Genomic DNA, 26,594 nt, shown 5'->3' with positions numbered 1-26,594 from the left:
TTTTTGCGAGGGTCAGGCAAAGATTGCTTTACCTGTAAAACTTCTGATCGTTTCCATGGGAGGTGTATCCACACTCTCTGGAAATGTGCCAAGATCGGGGGCTGAGCCTGAGGATTAGCTGGCATCCATACTGGAGGAATTTCTCGCATGGGAAACTGACCTGACGCATCAAACTGTCTTTCAACGTCCTCAACGAACAAGGCTTGAGGTATCGGAGAGGGACGAAGAGATAACAACCGTTCGACAGCGCGTCAAACGTTGGTGTCCACTATCATTCCGCTCGAGAACTGAAGCTGGAGATCAGACAAGGCGGTCAATACATCAGATGCATCGGCCGATATTTGGTCGCGCAGAACCTTGCACATTTCTTCGAAAACGTATCTCTGTGTCGGTATATTAAATTGACAGAACGTATCAAGTACAGCACGTGGAGGATTTCTAAGAGGATGTGTCATCCAACCCATCGCCATGTTATACAGCGCTGCACGCTCCCTGTTACCGGGAAGCTGGCTACGCCTTTGAGGACCGTCCGAACCAGCGGACTCAAGAATAGGTCCAAGAGAATTAAAGAAGTTAGCCGCAACAGGAGAGGTACGACATCGAGTAGACGGAGAAGTATAACATAAGGGATTAACAAGAGAAGGAGTAGAGACAGACGAAGCAACAGGAGTAAGTAAAGCAGGAGCGGTAGCGGGAGCAGGAGTATGTGGAAGTACAAGCGGAGGAGCAGTAGGAACAGCAGTAGGCAAAGAAGCAGGAATAGTCGGAAGAACAGGTGCAGGTTGAGGAACAGGTTGAGGAACAACAGGAGGAACAACAAGAGGAACAGGAGCAGGGGGGACCACAGCAACTGCGGTACCCTGTGCATACGGAGGTGGTGATTTCATAAGATAGGACATTAAAGGATCCTCAACTAATTCTTCCTTCTTATCCGACTCCGTAGGTAAAACGGGATAGCATTTATCTATAGACATACGCTGTAACCTATCAAATACTTCCTTTTCCTTATCCTCCTTATCACGCTGGAACTGCTCTGCTTTCTTTACAATGGTAGCAACACCATCTCTTTGATTACGTTTAGTCTGTCTGATCTCTTTCTGTCGGGCTTCTTTACGCCACAACCGAAAGGCATCAAACTTGGCCGGCCTTGACTTTTTCTTAAACAAATTTGCCTCAAGATTATCTAAAATCGGGGTCTCAAAACTACAGTGAGGTGGCCAACTAAGGACACCATCTTTTTTGGTGTAACGAATCCAATATTCATTAAAGGTAATAGGACCTAGTCCATGTTTACTGTAGAGCTCATAAGTGGGAGTTCCAACCGGAGGTATCGGACACGAGTCCTCCAGTCGGGAATCCGTACCACAACGTCTGAAACAACTAAACAGAGTACAGCGACCAGGCATCTTGCACACTAGCCGAGTTTCACAAACTTCAAGGGTTACGGGATTTACCAAGTCCCAGCAAAGAGCAAAAACCCTCGGTCTTTGGCGGCTGCAGGCGTCAAATATCACAACAAAGTACCAAGAACCACAAATGCAATGGCACCATGCAACCACTAAGCAACCACAACCAAGAACTCTGGGAGCGACCCACAAATACTTAACTCAAAGATCGATGGCGTCACCAGGAAGGCCCGTCAATCGTCTCGCTATACCAAGGTCTACGCCAGGCGCCAAAACAGGTCTACAGTCAGGGCAGCAGTCCGTCGCAGCCGTCAGGAGGCGGGAATCTTCGCGGGAAAAGTCGTCGGGCCACTTATTTCGACAACAGGATCGATGAAGCGGGGTGCACCTTCCCTCGGAGATTTCACACGAAGTTCCTCACGATCGTCGGGCTTGGACCGGTACCACTGATGTAGCCCCACGTTGGGCGCCAACTGAAGGACTGGGTTCTTTAAGACCCAGCGGTGCCAGGGGACAACACCTGAAACCTTCGTGGGTAACCTGTTCCGGCGTACAAGTGACAGAGACACGGGACACTTCCTTCGGCGTCAAAGATTCGAGGTTTATTACTGCAGGGAACACAGAAGTCACAGCAAGTACAACACGTGCAACTTGGGGAGACTGCTTCAAATTGCTGCAAGTGGGTCGCTCCTTATATACATATTTCTCCCATACGTTTACATGGTACACAAAGGTTTACAACTTGGTTCCCAAAATTATCCCCGAGAGGGGTCGCTTTGATGTATTCAGGGTCCGGAACATAAGTGCGGAAACATTTGGCGGTTCCCAACTGTAAAAGCCCATCTTCCCACCATTAGTACATTCCAATCAACAATAAACAGATCGAAGAGGGAACAAGGACAGGTGCAAAGGAAGATGGAAACAGTGGGGAGATGGGAAAGGGTGTAAAAGGGGAGGTATCGGGAAACACGAGCTACAGGCATCAAAGGGACGTGCCTAATGAGATGCACGGCTGAGACAATAGACCGGCACGGCAAGATGAGCCTCGAGCGGGGCCATCTGCCTTACAGTATCATCCCCCTCATCATAAAGACACTTTCAAAGGAAATGTGTCTTCCGCAAATGTCTTGGGAATCCCAGGGTCGCGAAGCGGACAGCGTCCGTTCGCTGGCTACTTGAGGGCAAGAAACAAAATGGATGCCGTATCTAAGATGGAACCCGTGGGTACAGATGGATAAACCCACGAAACAGACGAACGGTTTAGGTTAGCACAGCGAAACTGCGTACACCCACTAAACTCGTCATTTGCGGTTCGTAGATACCAGACTCGACCATATTTGTGCGAGTCGAAAACATCACTTACAATCGTCACGGAACCTCAAGCTGGCAGAAGAATATGTAGGTTGTATCAATGCATAAAGCGGTTTGATACGCTGGGCATAATCAGGAATTTATGTCCTCCCGAAATTCAAGAATCATGGTTAATGACGAAACAGAAGAGTCAAAGATTGACGTTTTTTCAGAGTAGACGGAGCTTGCAGTTGTGCACTTTTCTCCGGAAAATGGGGGGCCAACCCCCTACCGTCGTTATTGAGCTCATAGCCCAAAAAGAGCACTGCTAAACAAGTGATGTGTGATTTAGCAAAATTAAATTTTTACCCAACGTCAGCAAATGACAGAATAATCGGAACCACGTGGACTAGATCAGTTTTTTATCCATCAGATAAATATCATCGATATACGACAACGCATCTGGGTCAATGCTGTGTAACAAAGACACAACACGTGCAGCAAAAGCTCCAGGGCTGTTCTTATAGCCCATAGATAAACGTGTAAATCTTTTCTGGTTTCGAACCGTGCTGAATGCGGTCAAATCACGGCTCTCTTGAGCCAAATTGTGACTGTAAAAACCATTGGATATATCTAGTGTTGTCTTGTATTTTTACGAACAATATTATTTACTAACGCAGAGCTTTGTGTGTTTTGTACTGCAAATGTACGAACATGACTTTTTAAATTTCGATAATCCAATACAATGCCATATGAACCATCCGGTTTCAAAACTGGAAAAAGAGGATTATTCATGGGTGATACACAGGGTTCAATTACACCTTGATATTCCAATTGGGATAAAATGTCACAGTCCTAAGCTTTAGCCTCCCATCTGATTTTTACTGAGATTGTGGCTGCGGCGCAGATCGTAAAGGTATTACATGTGGCGGCAAATCCCTATCCCAGCCTACTTGATCACGATACAACACACGGGCCAGGGCTAAAGCTACTCCGATGAGTAAGCCTGCTTAGCTTCCTCAGGGACGTAAGGTGAAAAACTCGGAAGTATCACGTCCTCCCCTCGAGAAAAGGTCAGAACAAATGGTGAAGGCCAATCTGCCTCTGCCAACAAAATGTCATCCGAGGACGTGAGATGTTCCCATAAAACCACAGTAATTTTAAGCTGTATATCACCTTCAATCTGGAGGACTATTTCATCGAGTCTATCCGGGGGTGCAACTCGTGTGATAGCTGTTTCTACTGTAATGAACATATCAGTTGCTCCCGCACTATGGTAACTTCTGTCGCGCTGTTGAGGAGTGTCACTGCCCATGTCCAATCTAGGAGTAGGGTTCTCACCTTCTGAGGCATACTTCGCTGTCAAAGTGGAAACCTTCTTCTTTTGATACGGGGATCTAAAATGAGGTAGATCCCTCTTGTTTGGCTTTTACGTCAAACTGGCAAGGCTGATCTTGTCCCTGCTGTGTGGTCACTCCTTTGCTGTGATCCTGGTGCTCTCCACCACCGACTTGCGAATCCGATGGTTCCTGGAAAGAATGAGGCGGGTGCTGATCAGGGACTTGAAACCTGTACGGAGTCCTAATTTATGCACAGTCGCGCAAATCATAAGGATGCTCAGGTGTCGGTGAACAAGCACGTAAACCCTGCTTTTGTTGGGCTTTTTGTTGCGTTGAGTTTGAGAAAAAGGCTTAATTCCCAGACTATTGCGCCCTACGTTTTTATAAGCTTTAGCAATAATCTTTGGCAATTTGCACAGTTTTTTTGCACCAGATACAGCCTCCAAGCAGGGAGCTTCTTGTAAGCTCAAAGCTTCACCTTTCAAATTAGCAAGGATGATATCGCTAACAATATCGGATGATACCGCAAAGAATGTCGACCACCCCCACCAGTCTCATTCCCAACTCCAGGGCCGCTTTGGCTCATGTTCATCCTGAACATGTTCTATCACAGAAGGGAGAACGGTCATTGAGGGGTGCCAAAACACATCGAATATACCACTGCAAACACTCTACCCCAAGTGTTAGAATCAGCTAACTCAGGAACAAGGCCTTTGTGTAAGCCCATAGTCAAGATCCTGTGTTTCTCAACAGGAGTGGTATTTGGAAAAACCGCTTCGAGTTGCCCAAATGTTTCAGCAAGACAGTCCGGAAGTTCATTCTTTTTTTTGTGGACATTTGCCCATCACTGTATTAATCATTTGGGGACTTACAACCAAACCACTATGAACAGGCGATTGTGCAGCAACTCCAGGTGGTGCCACCAGTAGGTTGCGTGACATGAACTGTCCCGCAGGTAAGTACCAGACCAAACGTTGGTGGCGCCATGTTGCAGGGATTCTGCACATACATAGAACTATGTGAAGGAATACGAGACTTCGGTGCATAGGGGCTAAGTCTTCCTAAAGCCTCAGTACCCACGATCCCAGGACCGACTAGCTATAGTGTCTCACTTGTTCTCCTACAAAAACAAGAAGTTGCAAATGACTAGACACACCAGAACACAACACTCCCCACTCTCTCAGGTGACAAGATGTACCCTTTCGCTCACTCACTCATACTTGTGCACAATAAGAATTGACAAAAACACGGATATAGTTTAAAATGTTTATTTTAATTATTGTGCTCTATAATACAGTATACAAGCCACTACCAGCAGCAAAACGCATAAACCTAAAACAGTTATCGCAAGTCCATACAGGGAGATGTCATCTTATATCGACTGTGGATAACAGACTATAAGGCCTAACCACCTTCCCCTTGGTAGGAAGCAGTATTATTATATAATAGAAGATCTCTAGGCTTTGTCAGCAGACCCCATACCTTAGTGCCCAGATGGTATATCTACATCATAGGAATTGCACGGCTCTTCTTCCTGGAAAGGTCCCTCTCCAAGCGTGTCTTAACCAAGCAAGCATCCCCATAATATCAAAGCACCAGTTTCAGGCAGCCGCAGCTGTTTTAGCATGTTTTGTCTAGGTGCTAGGGACCGACCAGAATAACAAGGAGCAGTGTTTATTGACCTTGCTCACAGTGTTCAGACTAAACTACAGGAACAGACAGAGAACGAGCGAAGCAGGCGGTTGTCATGTAAAAGGCATAAACAGAGTCCTGCGAAATAAAGTCATGTAGTAACGTGCGCAAAAGCAGAATCATGGCAGCAGAACTCATGCTAACTTAGCCATGTCAATAATGTCCCCATCAGCCATATGACAGCATCTCATTACATTACCTGTTGCAGGACAGTGGTTCAGTCCATCTTGCTCTTCCTCTAAAGATCGTGATTCATGACCCATCTTCAGATTAAACATAAAGTGGCAGTGTGCCTCATTCTTGGTCTACCTTACATTTCTTCAATCTTAGAACATCTGAGGACTCTCCATCGGCCACTTATAGTCAAATACTCCATCTTTTATAGGCACATAGTGGTCACTGACCAAGGAAATAAGTTTCTGCAAAAACAATTGTGTCCCTATGTACTTTACACTATTCTTCAGAGGATCTTCTTGTTCAGATCAAAACACATAAATCCCAACACGGAGCCCACTTGTTCTTTCTCATTTCTTACTGTCTAATTTGAGAATATTCCCACACTGTCTACTTGCTCATGAAAAGTACCTGGTGTTCTGAAATATGTCATATTATCAACTTAACTTCGGTGAGGGACTGCAGGTCAGTCTCCAGGGGCAGAATGCCATGCTGAGAAACCATATACTGTTCAAATTCATATTTAATCAATGGTTCAAGTGGATCGTGCACTGCGAGTTTTAACATAGTTTTCCAGTTATACCGTGCTCCTGGGAATCACTCCCTGCTCGGGAGTGTAAGAATTTAACGCTTAAGTAGCAGCACCACTTCCATGGGGTGTCTCCCTGGGCACAGGTTGATGTGCTGAATCTACAGCAAAATTCAAATAAACATTCTTTTCAAATCTTCTTGCGTGTTGCTTAGTACTTTAATGTGTTTGTTTCACACATGTATTCAATTGCCTTAAAGATGAAACTTCATGTCCCACAGTACATAATTTCTGCATCAAGCGCTTCACCAACATTGGCTCCTCCCTATGCATTTCGGCGTACTGCCTTCATCAGGGGAATATATGGGCTCTCCACCCGAAGTATATCCACCACCTTGTTAATCGTGGTTTATGAAAAGTTGTGTCCATCGTTATGTGCTTAGCGTTCACAATAAGTGTTCACAATAGTGAAACACTTGCTTGTGCAAGTCTTACATTGTACGTGTGAGTTAATCTTGTGAGCTATGTGCGCTTGTTGATTATTTTGTTTTAACGTGAACATGATGTCTCATTCTTAGCTGTTAAACTGACACATGCATTAAGATAAAACTTATCTCGCTAAATTCCTTTCACACTAATAAAACCGTTCTCTCATGTCTACGCGTATGTATGGGCATAAATATCTCAAAAAAGCTTACCGATTTGCAGAGCACGAAGTGTTTATCTCCGTTGCACGTTGCGTGTGGCTACCGGTACCTATCGGTAAAGTTGAAAATGCGTGCGTACATCTATGCGTCATATCGAGTAATAGGAGGCTGGGTGACTGAGATTTGCGCGCAGTTAGTAGTCTATAAAGATTAAGATTCAAGAAGAAACAACTGTGTTACTAAGCTAATACTTTCATGACGGACCTTATTTAACTGATAAATGTTGCGAGAAAATATGCGTGCCAAAGGTGCATCAATTGGCAAAATTTAGTGTTTTGTATGCCAGTAAAAAAATACATTAAATTAAATTACATCAAAATCAAAATTCAATCAGATATGTATGAACGATGGATAATCAGTTGCTAGCAGTCTGATAGGTACATTATACCCAAAATATAAGCAATGTTACAATCGTGCCCAGTCACAAAGTTACGAATGGAAGACAAATATGCTGTTTAAAGATAACACTGAAATTCCACTCTCTCATTCATTCCATTTGGTTTTAAAGTGTTCAAATAATAAATCCAATGGTTCTCGCTCTTAAGCAATGTATTTCTGTTGTCTCTTCCTTAGGCCTTTTCTACTATTTCCAGTACACAGGCTTTCAATTGGCTGATATGATGTTGAGCCTCGATGAAGTGGGAGGCAACCGTAGAATTCATGGCTTTGGCTCTGATGTTACTCTTATGTTCATTCATGCGAATTTTCAATTTGCGTTCCGACTGGCCTATGTAGGCTTTCCCACATGGATATTTGAGCATGTAAATAATGTTGGAAGTGTCACATGTGGCATTTACTTGTAAATTAATTTTGTACCATTTCATGGGGTGGGTGATGTAGCCTCCTCGAATTATATTGTGACAATTGTTAAAATTCCAACATGGGGTTGTACCACTGTATCCTTTTTAGGGCGAGCCTGCGAAAAGCACGCGAAGCGCGTTCTCGCTGCGAGAACTATAGTCGTCGGCTCAGCCGACAACGAGTAGAGACAAGAGATGCCCACGCACAGCATTGAGAAGCATGGCAGAGTCGGATTACGACGCACGCCTTGGGATTTGGTCCCGCGCGTGAGCTTGTACCGTAGACAGTTTACGACGCGAACCTGGTAAGTTTTGGTTTCGCTACTGAGTCCAGATCCATGTGTGCGGCGCACGGAGACAGACTGCCTATTTCCCACGCACTGCCCTCAACTAATGCTTTATTTTCTCCGGTTGCCTAACTTAGCAGAAAAGGGATCGATTATCTTTAAATATGAATCCCAAGCCAATAAATATTTATTAAAAAATAAGCAATTGAACGCTTTGTTTTGTGATTATTTCATGCACTCGCCTAAACCTCAGAATTGGGCTCGAAGTAAATGCGGATCGAAACAAGAGCGCACGCAGTGGTGTTTCAGTAAATTTGCTCGGAGGGTTAAAGCAGGTTGTGACGTAGTTCCAAGTGCATGTTGAAAATAGTTGTTTCAATATATACAACAGACTTTACAACTCGCGCATTGCCACCGTGTGCCAGACGATGTCGGCTCTCATCACACACCGTCACCGTTTATTTTATTTAATGCTATTTTATATAGCGCGAACATTACCCGAAGGTGTCAGAGCTCTTTACAGAAGAACCAGTTGCCTTACATAACGACTTTCAATTACATGAGTTACATAAGAGATGCAAGCAGAGAAAAACAAATAGTAAACGTGTAAAAGAGCCGATTATGCACACAGAGCAACACGCCTAGGGGCACTCAATTTCACAGTCTCCAGTAGAAATACAGTCAAGCACGCCGAATGAACAAACATGCAGGCATCAATGCATACAGACAAGCAGCCACATATAAAACAGTGAAGCAGGTACAGGGTGCATTAGCCGTGTATGTTCACTACAGTAGTACTAGCAGAGCTACCATGATATGCTGCTTCAGTCCAGGATTTTTCTTTGCATTCTGGGACTTGTAGTCCTGTTTTATAATGGAATAAATAAGATTAAAACTCCCAGGATTCAATGAAAAACCTGGAATGGAACAGCACATTCCTCACAGACCTGGATAATTATGTTGGATTGCACCAGTAATGCTCCTCAGAGAAGAACTGTGTATTACACTTAGGGATACATTGGGTGAGAAGTACACTGTGCATCTGAAGAGAAATGAACGATGTCCAGTTCAGGAGAACAAGATTCTATGCATTATTAGGGAACAGGATGCGAAGCATCATGGCTCTTAGGGTCATAGTATATGGTGTACATGGCGATGGACAACAAGGCGCGCACACCGATGTTTAGTGGGTGAACACAGGTTAATGTGAGGTACAAGTGTGTTTTTAGCAGAAGCAAGGCCAGATCAACTTTTCATATTTAATGTTTTGGAAAACAAATTAGGAGATTTTCAGCTTTCTTTCCAATAGCTTCTGAGAGATTTGTATTGCGGGTCACAATCTATTGTGGGTAGATGTAGTTTTGTCTTTTTCGTGGGTACCCGTAGACGGTTTACACTGGACAGGCATACACGGACAGCTCATATATAAGTGCACACAGCATAAATTGCAGAACAAATGCCTATGTCCAGTCTGACACATCTACGCAGTCCTGTTCTTTTTGTACAGCAGCATTTGTCCTACCAGAATTTTCGACTTGCTTTTGTTTTACTGGTTTTCCTGTGCCTTGGCTTCTGAGCACATTAGCATATTAAGCAATATTTTTATTTTCATGTAGCTTATTACCCTTTAGTGTAGTCGGTAAGGTTCTCCTATGGTAAATAATTATTTTTAATCAGCATGCTTATAACAAGCAAGACTAGCACTCTATATTACTGCCAACTTTGCTTAGCATAAGCAACAGCTAACCATTCACAAACAATGTTTATATACCAATTGCAAATTTAAAAAAAAAATGAATGCAAAGCATTGTCATTTACAATGCCAGTAACTCAAACTTTAATGCTGCGAGACCTATCGCATTGTAAATGCTTGTTTATCAATGGTCTGGAAAGGGTGCCTGATAATTTCTCCTATGTTTTAAGCTCTCGTATATGCAAAAATGGGTTCTTGTTCAAAGATATTTCTAAAATCTTGTTCCATTTTTAGAAGAATCCAGTGTCTTTTGACTATTTTCTTGTAATGTCAGCTCATTGTGGAATATTTGCTTACGCATGTTGTTCTAGCTTCCTTAGTTTTAGGTTGTAAAGTTAAAAGTTCAGCTCTAGTTTTGTTGATAGCTCACTTGGATGTTTTTTTTAGTAGATCTTCCGGGTATCCTCTTTGCCTAAAACCCTGAATCATATGTTTGGACTGTTTTTCCGCCTTAATGGGGTCTGAGACAATCCTTTTGATTTTCAACAATTGAGAGTATGGTAAATGTTGTTTTAACGGTTGCGGATGAAAACTATTGTACATCAAGGTGATATTCCTATCTGTAGGTTTTCTGTAGAAGTTTGTTTCAAAGCTTGTAGGTGTTTTGGTGATCTCTACATCCAAAAAATTAATAGACTGCTCCTGTATCTCAAAGGTGAATTGTATCCTCTCATCAATGGCATTCAGTTGTATTATTTTTGCTTTCAGTGTTTCTGTTGTTCCTCTCCATATGATGAAAATATCATCAATAAAGCATAAATACAATTGTATTTGATCCTGCCATATTGGTGTGTTCAAGATATGTTCCTCCTCATAGTCATTCATGAATATATTTGCATATGTCAGCGTTGCGCAATTGCCCATAGATGTGCCACTCTTTTGTAGATACCAGCTACTCTCCCACTTGAAATAGCTGTGCATTAAAGTAAATTCCAATAATTCCATCAAAAACACTTTCATGTCTTCTTCATACTCAGTATGCAGTAAAGCTTTTCCTACTGCTTCAATGCCTTGCTGGTGCAGGATAGATGAATATACGGATTTTACATCAATGGTACACAATAATGTGGGTTCCTCATCTGTTATTGTGATGTTTCCCAGTTTATTAGGAAAATCTGTAGTGTCCTTGAGGGACGATTTCATCTTCAATTCATATTTACTCATTCAGGGCCGGCTTTAGTGCTGGTGGTGTCCGGTGCGACAATCACTTATGGCGCCCCCACGTCCCATGACCGCCTCTTAGGATTCTCTTCCTACATACCTGCAAAAGTACCCCATATCTCTGCTATCATAAGATATTGCTAAACACAGCGCCCCGCTGAGGTAACAGCGCTCCTCTCCACAGGACAGTGCCCAGTGAGGCCGCACCAGTCGCACAGCCCTAAAGGCGGCCCTGTACTCATTCACTGGAGGTCGGCGGTACGAGCTGTGAGCATGAACAATAGCATGCATCGACTTGTCTGAATTCTGACTCCTACTGTAAAAACTTCTATTTTATTTTGGGATTAAATTGGGACACACTATGAAAGATTTTTCCACTTAACGACTTACTGTATTCCATCTTACCTATACATTGAAAGCTGGTAAGAGGGAGTCAGTTTCACAAGAGGATCAATAAATCGTGCTATGTAAATCTTTTGAATGTTTGCTGTGGTTGTCAAGTCAAGTCAAGTCAAAGAACTTTATTCGAATGTTCATAGTAACATCCATAAAAGCACATTTCAGTAAACTTCCAATTAACACATAAAATCCATATATTGTTAAAAATCACATAGAATAGAGGATCACAAGCAGAGTATACAGTAAAAAAATTATAAATAATTGTGTTGATTAAAAAATATTTCTCTCAGCAACAACTCAATTACCCCTCCATGCTTTTCCTAAATTTAATTGCAAGTTTTAAAAAGCTACATACAAATAAAGTGCAGTCACAGCTTAGGAGTTGGAGGTAATAAAGTGCTGGTCGAATTTGTGCAAAATTCAATTGTTTGAGGATTGTTTTTAAATATAGCTTCCGTGGTACAAGATAAAAGGGACAAAAGAATAAAAAGTGTGCCAGGTCTTGCGGAGACTTTTCGTCGCAGCCGCAAGGTGGCAACACTTGGCCTCGATGGGCCCCCCTCGGTACGGCCAATAGGAGATGGAATAGATCTAGGCGAAACCTCGTGAGCAGAAAGCGACCATAACCTGACAGGGGCCATGACAGGTACGGTTCCATTTGCAAAGAGGTTTTTAATAGCACATGTTTCCGTACACTGTCTTACTTTAGTTCGGCCTCCTCCCGGGCTAGATACCTAGATGCAATGAAGGTTTTCTTCACAAAAATAACGTCAGATTTAGTAATAAGCTCTGGGGTTGCAAAAAGGTTGGGACGCCCTAGGTCAGAATGACATTTGCTGATGTATTTGATCCAGGGGACTTTAAACCCATTTTCCCATGATAATGCTTCTTTCAGGATTTGTTGGGTAAGGGGTATGTCAGTATTTATCCAACAGTTTAGCCAACAAAGTATTGGATTTACGGCTATTCTGTCGCATAAATAGGGCATACCCAATTCTTCATGAACAGAGAAATTTACTGTTCCCCTCGGTACCCTCAAAACCCGTTTTAAAAAGCTATTTTCTGCAAGCTCCAGGCCTCTAGTAGAGGTAAACCCCCATAGCTCACTTCCATAGCATGCAATAGCTGTGCTCTTTGCTTGATAGAGTTGGAGCAATGCGGCCACCGGACTATTACCCATTTTTCTTACGAAGTCAAGTATAGCTGCGTTGGCCCTGGTTACCTCTCCCATTTTCCTCTGTACTGCGGGTCCCCAGTTTAGCTGATGGTCAAAGAGGACACCCAAATAAGAGAATGTCTTAGCTACAGGAATTTTTTCCCCATTGACATTAAATGAGTTTGGCTTTTTTTCCCCCAGGCCTACCTTCATGACATAAGATTTTGAGTTGTTAATACTCAAATCCCGGGACTTCATGAAGTCATGAAAAGCGTTTATCAGGGTTTGTAGGCCTGTTGCAGTCCTGGATATCAGGACTGCGTCGTCCGCGTAAAGCAGAACCGGCAGTCCTTTCCGGCCGACGTAGGGGTAATCCACTCCTGTACCTAGAAGATGCTCTTCTAAATCGTTAATGTACAGATTGAAGAGGAATGGGGCTAGAATACACCCTTGGCGAACGCCCCAATGTATTCCAAAATCCCTTGTTACTTTTAAGTCTTGTGTATATCTGACGTTTGCTCTAGTGTCAGAGTGCATGTCGGCTAATAAGTTAATCAGGTTCTGCTCTATACCCACTTTTGCCATGACATCCCATAGCCTACCTCGGTCTACACAGTCGAAAGCCGACGATAGATCCATGAATGCCATATGAATTGTACCTTCCCTGGCCATGGTGTATTTCCCTATGATCATATACAGGTTCAGACACTGGGTAATCATTGAGTGACCAGGCCTGAATCCGTATTGAATTGGGGAGATTACATTATTTTCGTCTGCCCAGGCTGTTAGCCTATTTAAAATTACACCCCCCACTACTTTTACTACAGAATTAATTAAGGATATTGGTCTGTAGCAGAGTGGGCTGCTGCGATCTCCTTTTTTAAATATGGGTACTATAGTGGAAATCTCCACGACTTTGGGCAACCAGAAACTGCCGCCGCATTAACTACAGCGGTAAGGACTGGAGCCCATAGTGATGGACAAGATGTAAAAAGATCTGGGGGAAGGCCGTCAGGCCCAGGGGCCTTATTACAAGTTAGGCCTTGAATTCCTTTTTCGACCTCATTAATTGAAAAATGCAGAAGATTCTCCATAGGAGTGATAGAATTATACTCTGCCTGTGGCTTGTTGCTTTTAAAAATAGTACTGAAATGGGTGACCCATTCTTCCTCTGGAATGTTTGTGCCAAGAACAGTATTACTTGGGTCATCAAACAAAGGTTTATTGATGATTTCCCAAAACCTGGCGCTGTTAACCAAAATTTTGGGATCTAAAAGGAAACTCCCAAGTGCTTGCCTTTACCTCTTTTTTCCGTGACGTTTTTTTTTATAATTTGCGAGCATAGCCTTGATACATGCCGGGTCTCTGGGTCTAGCTTTTAGGGCCGTCTTGAGGTCTCTACTGGCTTTGGAACAAGAATGATCAACCATTTTGGGTTATTGCCAGCATGCCCATTTGCTGGCACCATCAACAAAGACCCTACTGTTGCTACGACCCCCTCAAATGCAGACAAAGTTTGTCCAGGAGATGATGTAGTTGACACACAAATTGAAAGATAGGAACTACATAGGTTATTGATCGAGGTATACAAGTTATCACAGTTCACCATTGTCCATTTAAGCCGGCGCTTTCCATTTGTACACTTTATAGTTCCCCGGCCTTTGCAACGCTTTCGCAGGTCAAGAATGCCACCACCCAATTTAATGGAGATGGGATTATGATCGCTATGGGCATTCAATTGGATACAAAAATCTGAAGCAAAGTTGGCAAGGTCCGTAGATAGTAGGATATGGTCTATATATGATCCGTTTGAATTACCTTTATATGTGGGAACTTGGAAAAGTGTATGCTCCGCCGTCTCATACATAGCTACAAGTAAATTGTTTTCGTTCATCAAGATGTTGAGCTGAGTTCCGCGCCGAGAATGGTCAAAGTGAAAACCTTTTATGCTATTACACCCTAGATATCCCATGGGCGTCTCTCCTGGTTCCCACAGGGATGGGTATTAAAGTCACCGGCAATCAGCAGTTTGCTTGACGAGTTCCTCACATTTTCTCTCATAAAGTCACACAGCTGCAGTAAGTTACATTCTCCGTACTGGTTTACTGCATTGTAAAAATTAATCAGGGTCAAGGTATGTTTACCCCTCTTTAACTCTAGTACTTGAATGTTCCTGTTGCCTGAGTGACGGATGTTTTAATGGCAGATAAGAGCCAAACTTATGTAAATTGCCAGGCCCCCCTTTGCTCTTCCGCTACTCGAAGGTTCGGCTGGGGTGAGGAAGCTTTGATATCCCTCGATGTGGGCGTATTTTTTATCTGCCAGCCATGTTTCTTGCAGAAATATCACTGCGTGTTGTTTGACAAAGGTCAGCCAGGTAGGATCACAAACTTTATCGGCCAAGCCTGCCGTGTTCCAAGAGACCAGGCTTGTGCTGCATAACGATGTTGTATCTGTATCTATCTCTATGTCTGTGTTTACAGGGTTAGCAATTTTCAGGTGAATAAACTCTGTTCGTATGACTACTTGTTCTTCCACAATGTTGTGGTTATCTTCTACCATGGCTGGTTCGCGGCTAAGAACCTCTGGATGGTCTGTGAACAAGTTTGACTGATTTTGTGAAAGCGGACTCTCTAGTAGGGTTCTTGTTTCGGGGCCCATCTGGTCGATCGATAATAGTCTCTCAGTAATGGTAAGTTCATTTAGACCCATTATGCCATCATTTTTATCAAGTGTTATCTCATAGTTTACATGATCTTTATATACAGAGGAGGTTCGCGATTCAAGTAGTCAGTCGACCCCCTCCAGGCCGCACTGCTCATAGAAGGCATTAAATCTGTTTGAAATAGGAACATTGTACTGACTATTCATGTAGGTTGAATAGGGGTATTCGTATTGAGGTACTTGGTATGATCCTTGCTACCTCTCTGGGTACATTGCGAAGTGATTTATGGTTCTATGGTCCCTGGGTATGTTCCGACCTTGATATAGTAGGTCATCAGGAGTATAGTGGCTATAATTACCCATAGTATCCCGGTTTTGGTGTTGGTTAGTGAGGGTATAGGGCCCTCTCTGTTCCCCTAGAAAATATGGATGCCTGTTATTTGACCCGGGACCGTTAGAGGGATAGAAGTAGCTGAGGTACATTGTGCGAATCAGACTATTAGTGGAACTGTCCCTCTATCTGCTAATGTGACTTGCCACGCGAGTGTCTTTAAAGGTTACAATAATGCACTCACCCTCAGTAGACTTAAATCTATGTCCCACCCAGTCTACCCTCCTGACATGGGTTATTTGTCCATCGAGATGTGAGGGAAGCGGCCTGTGTGTGGTTAGCCAATGACTCACTTTGTTTTTTAATTCCCCGTATGTTTCTGTTTTCCCCTCACCCAGTTTTGGAACACCTATCATGACTATTGTGTAGGGGTGAGACTCGGGAGGAAGATTGGTATGAATTGGCTGTTTGGCTACTATCCGGTGAGGTTTCTCAAGAAGGTCATTTGTGGGCGTATTTTGGGACACTATGGGCCTTAGAGGTCCGTGCTGGTCATTTTGTTTGTCAGTGGATAGACCCTCTGCTGCCCATTCACTCTCTTCATTTTCAGCTAAAGGGGACTCGGGAGCTGTATTGGGGTCTAGGATTACTACTAGTGCAGTATTGTCGCGAGCGTTGGAGTTTTTATTGGAAATATTTGGGGCTGGTCCTGTGGATTGAGGGGGTAATGACTGTTTAGTGTTGCCGTTGAGAGGTGGTTCTTTGGTCGTATGGTCTTATTATTAGTCGGTTTTGATGGACATTTGACTGACGTGGGGTTCTCTTTTGATGGCAATGATCTAAGTATTTTTAACACTGTTGCTGTGTTTTTGTTTTGTGTGACTTCAGATTTCTCAATAATTTCCTCCAACTTAATGATTCTTTCTCGTATAGGCAGCAGGAGGGACCTTATTAGATGTTCTAGTTGAGTCAAAAGTGTATTATCACTTAAAATTAATAAATCAGTCTGGCAAGACCGATCAGTGCTACCTAATATATTTTCTGGCTGTCGGGATACCATCAGACTAGGTGGTAGTGAAGTCTGGTGAGTTGGTGTCTTGCTTATCTGTTTGGTTGATATGAATGTAGACCAAACATCCTTTGCTAAAAGCTTATGTTTACAGAGGGGTCGGGAAATTATCCTCATGTTTGATTTTCATTTTTTCGTATTCCGCTTTTTGGGCTTAATGGTCGGGCTGCCTTTTTCGCGGACAGAAGTATTTATAGGTGGTGGTCCCCCCGTGTATGCCTCATACGGTGAAACTATAGGCATAACTCTAGAAGGAGGAGAAGTACCTGAATTGACATGTGGGCTACAGATCAGCGGTGGACTGCTTTCCCCGCTGTTACAAATTATTGGTGTACTTGTATCTGGTAATGAGATTTCTCTGGCTTGGGTGTTTGGCAACCCTGTAAAGGATTGCATTAGGAGTGATTCCTGTGAGTTTATTGTGGTGTCAAGGGTATTAATGGTAGCGGTATTGTGTAGTGATAAGTTGGGGAAACACAGGTTAGGAGTTAACGAAAGGCGTCTCTCTGTAGTTTGGATAGCATCTGCCACAACGCCTATAGTTTTCTGTAACATTATGTCAATAGCAGTGAGGGTAGGGAGAGGTGTAGTAGGGGCCACTTTGTTCCTGGTGGAGGATCTTGTAGCGATAGGAGTTTTTTTGACTTTCATCATGTTGTTGTAAAATGTCCTAGAGTATTAGGTATATCCACTGCAATACTATACAATTGCCTCTGCTTTGAATCGTAAATGTTAGTCAGTAGTGAGATTCCACTGTGCAATCGACCAGGAAGTAAGGTTTAGAATTTTGGATTACAGTCACCTTATGCCGTAGATCACGAAGCTGGATCGAAAGGGGGGTAGCCGTCCCGTCCTCCTTGGGCCTCCTTGGGCCACAGAGGGCCCGCCCTTTGCTCGGGCTTAGCCCGGCGCAGACCTGCGCGCGATCCCGCGACGCGGGAACTGCCGCTGTTTTAATCAGTCCTCCGGGCGCTGGGATGCGGTCATCAGGCGTCGCCCCGGCAAGGGATGCTGGGAAATGGAGTCCCCCACTCGGCGGCGGAAGTAAGCAAACAGCGGCGGCGGGGGGACTCGAGTCAGCGTTTGGTGTTGTTCGCCGACCTCCAGCCACAGGAATCAGGTAGAGAAGGAAATTCTCTTCAGGCACCGCAAGTTAGGGAAAGTTAGAGGACACTACCCGCTCTGCCGGAACTGCTGCTGGTTTAATCAGTCCTCCGGGCGCTGGGATGCGGTGATCAGGCGTCGCCCCGGCAAGGGATGCTGGGAAATGGAGTCCCCCACTCGGCGGCCGCAGTAAGCAAACAGCGGCGGTGGGGGGACTCGAGTCAGCGTTTGGTGTTGTTCACCGACCTCCAGCCACAGGAATCAGGTAGAGAGGGAAATTCTCTTCAGGCACCGCAAGTTAGGGAAAGTTAGAGGACAGCGGCGGCGGGGGGACTCGAGTCAACGTGGTTACCAATTGACATATACATTAGGGGTTCATTGGGATTTGATTGGTATGACTTTTAATTTACTGCTCTTATATTTAATTCCCTTCATTTCCTCCTCATTCCATATTTTTCCCAATTCAGTGCCATATATGTATTCAATATAAATAACTTTGTATATATTTTGTCTTTTTCAAGTCCCTGTCTTCTTAAAACTTAATGTTATGTTAGTAAAAACTTTTAAGCACGCAAATACCCGGAGGTGTCAAGGCGCTAGCAAATAACAGCAGGATAGGGTCGATAGCTGATTTATTCAACAGGCCATGTTTTGAGTGTCTATCTGAATGCTAGAAAGCTAGCCATGGCTCTCATATTAGGGGGTAGTTCATTCCAGAGTTTGGCTGTACCCAGCACAAAACTTCTGCCTCCCCAGTTTGTACTGTAAATCATAGGAATGGCCAAGTGTTGCTCCTGAAGAGCACAGATATCTGGATGGCACATATTTTTAAAAGCTGTGCCTCAAAAATGCTCCTTTGAGAGTCTTATACGCAATATAAAGGGCCTTGAATTTGGCGTGCTGTCTAATCGGGGGCCAGTGAAGATTTCGAATGGCCTGCTTGGCTGACTTTAATTTGGGTATTCTGGTAAGCAATCTGGCTGGTGTGTTTTGCAAAATTTGCAATTTATGCAGGTGTTGGTTCTGCATATTTAGATAGAGGCCATACAATAGTTGACTTTCGATAAGGACAGGGCAGTAACCACCGTCCTCTTGGTCTCTTTAGGTATGTAAGTGAGGACTTTCTTGATCGTCCTTAGAGTGTAAAATGCTAATGAAATTACTGAATTTACCTGTTCTTTACAGGTGAGCTTACTGTCCATAATGACTCCTAAGTTTTTAGCTTTATTCGTTGGGACCGGGAGGGAGCCTAGGTCCTCTGGTCACCAAGAAGGGGGACCAAAAAGAAGGCTGGTTTCTAGCATACACTTTTGGATAATGTTTTTTTAAGACAAAAAAGAATGCTATGGCAGAGTGAATCCAATGTGAATGGCTAGAATGCTCAGACCATTCTGATACTAATCATAGAGATGAGCTGGTCATTTGGAAAGACAGAGAGAGAGAGAGAGCGGCAGATAACAATACAGTGACCGAGATACGTGCGAGGAGTTTTATTTGGACAAGGCTGTCAAAGGGAGCTGCCTGGTAAGGGGTGCTCTTTTTGCATGATTGATAAACCCCAGCCACCATGTCTCTAGCCCAAGTTGATGCCACTGACTGCAATCTAAAGTAAGTGAAGGTGCTAGACAGACCAAGTGCAGGCTGTACATTTTAGGGAATCTTTCGAACCCAGAGACTGAGAAATCAGACTTCAGATGGTCATGTATGAGTGTGCTCCACTGTGCATACCTGTGTTCATGAAAAGGTCATTCCAACCCACAATTGATCAATTGAGTCTCAAAAGGTGAAGTGGTTTTAAAAATGTACTGCGCCTATTCATGACCTGTGTAACCCACAAGCTGTGGAAGGCCAATCAGTAACAGTAGGAGAATATTGTAACTGTTAAAAAAATTGTAATTATTTGCAGATCACCCTCTAATGCAGAAATTAGCAAATAGCGCTGTGTTTAGTAACCCCCAGAGGAAGTAGGCGTGGTTGACGGAGTGTTACATCCAGTCTGAGACGTTCCTAAACATAATGGAAGGTTTTGATCCAGTGGAGAAGATAGAATATTGCTCACCTTGTTTCCCGTTTTACGATTTCAAAGGGATGAGATACATGCCCTGGGATGCTTCTGGCAGCACACGGTGGGTGATGCTTCTGTGGCCATCATAATCTTTACAATAATCTCCCTGGGCCTTAAACAATTGAAAAGAAGGCCCCAAGAAAGCTGAATGATGTGAGTAAAGAAACTGCTGTACAAAGCTTGAAACCTCATCTATAGACCGTGTTTTTACTTTCCAGGGTGAATAGGAGATCCGAGTTGAAATGGACGACTAGGTGCTTTTTGTATCTGGGACAGGGCTTCATCAGGAGATCAGGTAAGTAAAATGGATATATTATTTTTGTAATGGATAAGCTGAATTCTATATTTGCTCGATTCAGGACCAAAAAAACGTACTTTCTTCTAGAAGTATACATGGTCCAAGTACTTCATGACACTGGTCAATTTTCCAGTCTATTCTAGAAGCCCTAATATTAATGTTTTAGGATTATTGTGCTTCCAGACCAACCACAGAGATACATTTTTTCCTACTTTTGCACCCTCTTCAGTGCCCCCCCGGGGTATACCCTTCTTCCTTTACAACTCTCTCTTCGTGCCAAACTGGGAACCCCTAGTGTAATCGCTTTGCCTGCATTGTGCCCCACCTCCATAATCTCTCTTATATCCCCTCCAACCCAGGTATGTCCTGGGTCTGCCTTTGCCAGCCTCTTTATAAACCTATCTCTTGTTCAGCACACTGTAGCACTGGAGCTAGGATAGGACTACGTAAATCCATACACACATAAGTCAGCATGTCACACCCTCTTTATTTCTACAATGAGAGCTTTTTGGGAATTCATGGTTTTCACCTAGGGGCTCTGTCTAATGCATTATAAAGTTCAGCATCGGCACCCATTGGTATTTCATTCCAATTGAGAATATTTTGAAGATCACACCTATGCCATCATGGACACTGGAGGTTTCACTTACAAATCACTACTATGAGATTTGCTGGTCCAATCGATGCAATCCAGGACTACAACACTCCGAATGCACTGGCTGTCACAGGAATGCCTGCCACTGAAACCACTGTGTCCCTGGTGACATGGGCTGAGGTGACCACCTGTGGCACTGTACCTGGAGGCCCCAATAATAGGCAACTGCTTATGTTCTTCAGATGCATATGGAGCTCCCTGATGCTGACTCAGCATAAACAACTCACTCTTTCAGGGCTCTGATGTCCAAGCGGACCAAGTGTCCTTTCATATGTAGCCTGCTTAGCCGAGTCCAGTGATGGTCATGGAGTGCATGCATGTTAGCGTTCAATGCACGATGTCACATGCTGGGCTAATGTCTAGAACACAACAGTACAGTACAATACAACAAAGTGTACTGTACCACAACAAAATAGTCAGAAAGGTGTTGCCAGAGTAAACATGTAAGATACATTAACAACAATTTCTGCTCTCTAACAGTGGTACTCTTTCCAGGCTATTTGGAAGTCCATGTTTTATACACTGTCTCTCTTTTGGTTACAATCATAGATGCATTGCGGCCCTCTTTGTACTATTTTTGACACTTCCCCTTCGATGATTCAGTTTTTACTTATCGGTTTACAAGTGACAACTTACATTTCCTTGCAGGATGTGGAGAAGTAGGAGAGTCTCCGTTATCTATGCAGTATAGGTTAAACGTGTCTCACCATATCTATTTCTCCCAGATAGCTGTTGGCAAAGACAGAGGTTTCTAAATGTAATGATGAAAGTGCTCACTTTATTAAAGACACAGAGCCAATATTATGCTTCCTTCTAGCCATTTATGAAAACAGCAGCAACATAGCATCATTCAAAGACTACAAAATCCCAGCATTCCTGCTAAAATTAAGTACAGATCACTGCTCAGTCACATAGATCCCTTTAACTATAAGCCAATGCTGAACAACATAAACCCCTCTTTTTATATGAAGAGATTCAACTATAGAAATGCTGGAGAAGCAAGAAGACCATCAGAAAGCATAGACCACCTTCGGAAATATGCCTCGTAGAAGAACACTTAGTCTTCCTTACACATGTGGATATAACAGGGCAGATGGAGTAAAAGAAAATTAAAACTGTTTAACCTCATGTGAAAAAGGGAGGGAGAATTCGGAGCATGAGTTTCATAGTATCTAGGATCTTAGGGCCCGATGTAGGTAAACGCGATTTTCCGATTTCAAAATACCGAGGCGGGCCGAATCGGTATTCTGAAATCGGAAAACGAGATGTAGGGAAAAAAAAACGAATGAATACCGAATCGGTCGGCATCGGTAATGAGAATCGGTACGTTCCGATTCGGCTCGGTCCGAATCGGAAAGTACCGAATCGGCCAACAACGAATCGGAAATCACCGAATCGGCTACCACCGAATCGGATATTCCCGAATCGGCGAATACCGATTCGGTAAAATCCGATTCGGCAATCATAGATTCGTAGCCATGAAAACACACCCATGGCGAAAAAGCCCATAGGAATGCATTGAATGAACCGATTCGGCTTTTACCGATTCGGATAATACCGATTCGGATTTCACCGAATCGGATATTACCGAATCGGTAAAAGCCGAATCGGCAATAGGCGATTCAGCCAATGAGGTGGCTCCCCCTCCACCACCCAAACAGGGAGTGGCAACCCTGGCAGGTGCAGCTAATTAAGAAGTTTCTGGAAAGCCAGCCTGAGCTCAACACTCACAGTTAGCAGCAGTGGGAGAAGGAGGTTGCCAACTGAACTGGAGAACATGGCAGAGCAGTCAGAAAGCCAGAAGTCCTCCCAGAAGAGGAAGCCCAAGTTCACCACCACCGAACTTCAGGTGCTGGTCGAGGAGGTGGTGAGGGTGCACCGCCAGCTGTTTGGCAAGCTGTCCCTCAACGTGCCAGACAGCACCAAGAGGAGAATCTGGGCCGACATCGCCCAGAAGGTGAATGCTGCGGGTGTCACCCCCAGGTCCATAGAAGAACTGAAAAAGAGGTTTTATGACATCCGCAGCCTCACTAAAAGGAAGATGGGTGAGTTCCAGAGGCAGGCTGGACACACTGGAGGAGGCACGAACCCGGCGCCACCCCTCACCGAGCTGGAGGAACTGGTCTCCAGCACCATTGAGAGGGAGAGTGTCGTTGGTATCGGGACCCTGGACAGCTCTGCGAGAGCTACAGCTACAGGTAAGAAGCATGCGCATCATGACACACCCTACCAGACACCTCCCCATTAGACACAATGCATAGGCAAACCCCAGCACTGTACTGTCACCAACATACAAGAGACAAGCATCATGGTACATGTAGTCAGCAGAAGTTAGCTAAATATGTCAGTGCAGAATCACAAGACAGGAAACAGTGTGACACAGTGTAAGGAAATGCAATGACATGTGGAAACCCATAATTGTACTGACTGTAATACATCGGCACTCAGTTTACAAATGCTTCTTTGTACCTAGGGGCCCCATCAGGCGGAACAACTGTGACAGCAGAGGGAGCAGCACCGTCCAACACTGCAGTCGCAGGGCCGAGCACCAGCCAGGCTGGCCAGGAGGAGGATGAGGAAGGAGACACCCCAGGGCTAGGTATGGAGGGAGTCCTGGTCATTGACTTCCATGCAGTGCACTCCCCAGTACTGCCCAGCACACCCCCCTTGCAATTCTCCCCAGAAAACTCCCCTACAAGGCACACCATTCCGCCTACACCAGCTCCTGCCACAACCGTGGCCTTGCCACCTGTTCAACCTGTCCTGGGAGCAGGGGCTCAGGGACCGGCCAGCACCACACCCCCACCAGTGGCACCCCAGCCCACTCAGCAGGCCGGAAGCAGCAGTGCCCGGCGCCGTGCCATCACCACCACTGCTGCACCAGCACGGGAGGGCAGTGTGTTCCTGGGCCTGGAGGGACAGATGGTTAAAATCCAGAGGCAACAGGCAAGATCCACCATGGCCTGCCAACGCCAGCTCCTGCAGCACAACATGCAGATGGGAGAGTTGGTCAAGGGATTCCAGGCCGTCGTGGAATCCAACAAGGAGGTGGCAGCAGGGTTAGGCAGGCTGACCACTGCCATCACCCACTCATCTGCCAGACAGGAGGAGCATGAGCTGGTGCGCAGGCGGGATGCCCGGGTGCTGAACCGGGCCATGGGCCGCCTTGCAGCGGCGACGGCACAACTGTGCCATCGCAGCTCCAACCAGGAATCTGTCCTTAGTCAGCATACGGCTGAGCTCACTAGGGGGATGGCCAGGATCACCACGGCTATGGAGGCCATGATAATTTCAAACACCGCCTCCAATCCTGCCCTGGACCTGGGTGATGCTGGAGACAGCAGCAGCCGCAGCAGCCCGGCCAGCGCTGCGTCTGAGCCACGGAGGAGCACCAGGCGATCCGCTGATGCTGCTGGGCATTCAGAGGGGGCTGAGGGACACCCCAGTGGGTCTGGCAAGCGGGCAAAAAAATAGCCTGGCAAGGGCAGATGAGGCAACCAGAACCCTGGACTTTATTTGATTTTACATACTCCATTTTTTGATGCACATCAGTGCTGTAACTGTGGTGCAACACTATTAAAATTTGTTTTTTGCAAGCAACATTTAGCTGTCTTTGCATCTGTACTCAGTCAGAAATAGTTCTCAGTGATCTCCTCACGTCTGTATCTGCCATCACTTGGCGTACACACCCCAGCTGGCTGTGTCAGTGGCACAGCTTCGTCGTCGTCATGGTCCTCGTAGTCAGACAACTCCACCTCAGTGCCCTTCTTGACCGCAAGGTTGTGTAACATTGCACATACAGCTATGATCTTGCAGCAGGTGATGGGGGTATACTGCCTTGCACCTCCACTCTTGTGCAGGCATCTGAATCTACTTTTCCAGATGCCAAAGGTCCGTTCAACAACATTCCTTGTGCGTATGTGGGCCCGGTTATACCTCCTTTGGCTGGGTGTGGAGGGGTTGAGGTAGGGGGTGAGTATGAATGAGCGGAGGGCATATGCACTGTCGCCTGGAAGAGAAAGGGGTCACATTAGACACATGCATACATGTATTCCACCTACCTACTATGTGTTATGGGGGTCTGATGATGTGTCTCACCTAGGAGGTATCCTTCTCCAAATTCGCCAGCCATCAGCCGTGCATATATGCCGCTCTGTTGGAATATATAGGAGTCATGGGTACTCCCTGGAAATTTTGCGACCAGGTCTGTGATGGTGCACTTGGCATTGCAGATCACCTGCACGTTGATGGTGTGTGTAGATTTCCGATTGCGGTATATGTATTCGGTGTCCGCTGGTGGGCAAATCGGAATGTGTGTGCCATCTATGCAACCGATGATTTGGGGAAATTGTGCCATCTGGTAGAAGTCAGCTTTAGTTTGTAGCAGTTCTGCGTGGGTTGCAGGGAAAGAGATGTATTGGTCCATCCTGTCTATCATGGCGTCAAGGAATATGTGGAAGAACCTTGACAGGCTGCTCTGGCTCACCCCTCCTGCTGCTGCTACTCCACTTTGATAGCTGCCAGACGCTAGCAGGTGTAGGCTGCATAGCACCTGGACGTGCGCAGGGATGGCGTGTGCCCTTGGGGTGTGGTGGTCCAAGAATGGCTTAAGGTCCCTGATCAGCTCAAGTATGGTGTCAGAGTCCAGCCTGTATCTCTGTAGGATCTCAGCCTCAGTGAGCATGAACAGGGTTATCCTCTGTCTGTAGACCTGTTCATTTCTTAGCCATTCCCTCTGTCCTTCCTGCTGTAGCCGTAGCCGCCTCGCAATGACATAGAAAGCTGCCATCCTGCAAGTTGCAATGCATTTTGGGACTGTTTATATGGGTTGGAGTTGGTTACCACCTGATTGCAATCCATGGTAAAAACCGAGTGAATTCTACCGATTTTGAGCCGATTTCGGTGTTTCTGTGCCTCCCTACATCTCCCCAACTGTCGGAATCGGGGAATTTCCCGATCGGAGATTCATACGAATCGGCATGTTTTCCGATTCGGCTCATGTCCGAATCGGTATTTGTACCGAATCGGTACATGGACCGAATCGGTGATTTTCCGAATCGGTGTCACTAACGAATCGGTACATGGACCGAATCGGTGATTTTCCGATTCGGTGTCACTAACGAATCGGTACATGGACCGAATCGGTGATTTTCCGATTCGGTGTCACTAACGAATCGGTACATGGACCGAATCGGTGATTTTCCGATTCGGTGTCACTAACGATTCGGTACATGGACCGATTCGGTCTTTGCATCCGATTCGGTGTTTTTCCGATTCGTTACATATCCGATTTTCGCTATGTACGTATCGGATTCTTTCCCATTCGGTACTCATTCCGAATCGGTTTTCTATCCGATTCTTTCTGTTTTTGGTTCCCTACATCTCGATGGCTGTTTACCGATCGGTAAGGGCCAAAAATCGGTATTTTCGGCCGTTACCGATCGGTAACGCCCTACCTACATCGGGCCCTTTATCTCAACCTTACTAAGGTCAAAATCACAGCTAGTTCTTGTTTCATTTGAGAACATTTGCTCTTAGATACTACATTACTTCCTAGCCAAGAGCACAATGATTATTCGGTTTACACTGGGGATTCAGATGGCAAATCTGAAAAAGTAAGTAACCTTTTCTATGTAGGTGGTAACTCGCCGCCTGTCGTTAAACTAATCTAATTGAAAAGATATTAGAGTACAAAACGAAAGGGAAGGTGTCCA

The 26,594-nt window shown here is 44.9% G+C and overlaps 1 long non-coding RNA gene across 1 annotated transcript in view; it reads right to left on the bottom strand.

Moving 5' to 3' along the window:
• Positions 1 to 26,594, bottom strand: part of LOC147679064 (uncharacterized) — a 137,735-nt gene that overhangs the window by 56,075 nt on the left and 55,066 nt on the right. The window contains exon 2 of the long non-coding RNA XR_015300992.1: positions 21,517 to 21,609. This is a non-coding gene — a long non-coding RNA (uncharacterized LOC147679064). The remainder of the gene's footprint in view (positions 1 to 21,516; positions 21,610 to 26,594) is intronic.

The sequence above is a fragment of the Lissotriton vulgaris genome, chromosome 11, assembly GCF_964263255.1.
Source record: "Lissotriton vulgaris chromosome 11, aLisVul1.2, whole genome shotgun sequence".
NCBI lineage: Eukaryota > Metazoa > Chordata > Amphibia > Caudata > Salamandridae > Lissotriton > Lissotriton vulgaris.
Note: the sequence above shows the minus strand (reverse complement) of the source record. Positions and strands in the feature narration are given on the sequence as shown.